Consider the following 978-nt stretch of genomic DNA (forward strand, 5'->3'; position numbering starts at 1 on the left):
ACTCAATCAACCAGAGTTGTAGGGCACCTAGGCTGCTAACTTAGTCACTTCAATGACATGTCCAAACTTAAACAGAATGAATTGGCCTCAGTAAGCTAAGAGTCAATGTAGATATAAATACACTTTGCAACTCCCTGGCATACTGGGGTGTCACAGGCTAAGCTGATGTAAGATGTCAGCCCTGAAGAGAGGGTGTTTGATGAGTATTCCATACTCTGCACTGAAGCACTGTGTGGAACAGCAGCCTGATGCACCATGCCAGATCTGCAGTTTCCTATTAAAAACATTTCTCTGAGGAAGGCCAATATTTGTGGCCTTTCCAGGCACGGAACCTCACCTGAATAGAGGCTAATTAATATAAAATGATTGATTTAAACTTCTTCTGTGTATTTTCATTCTTCACCAGAGTTCATAATGAAAAAGTTCAGTAAAAATATTCATTGTGTAAAATGAACTCTGGGTTATTAAAATATTCAGTAAGCTAAAGAATGCTTTAGCAGACCAACTTGTAAGTCTGATAATAGTCTGTGTCACATCAGAATGCTGTAGCTGCACTGTGGTACAGAAAGAGCATTTGGCTTTTGGTGAGTGTATTTAGCTTGCAATATTAGATGAATAATTAATCTAAACTTCTCTTAAAGAAAGCTGCAAGGCATAGCCTGGAAAATGTCGCAAGCAGTAAAGCAAAATTTTGATATATGAGGATATGAAAAAGTCTGTTAGGCAAAGTGTGTAATAAGGACCTTTTATTTAGAGTAAAGTGACTTTTTATTGTCTTTAATTTTCCCATTTAATTGTTCACAATGGAGGAGTTAATGTTCAAGAGAGGAGTTCCAATTAGCTCGCATCAAAAAGTCAGAAGGAGAGTTTGTCTCCAGAAAGGTGTATCACTGTCCTGCAGTTCCTGCAATCCAGTGCAGTGTCAGACGCGTCTCCTGAAATCTCAGATCAGCTCACTGAAAACATGTCTACCATGGT

Source organism: Passer domesticus, chromosome 1 (genome assembly GCF_036417665.1).
Source record: "Passer domesticus isolate bPasDom1 chromosome 1, bPasDom1.hap1, whole genome shotgun sequence".
Lineage (NCBI taxonomy): Eukaryota > Metazoa > Chordata > Aves > Passeriformes > Passeridae > Passer > Passer domesticus.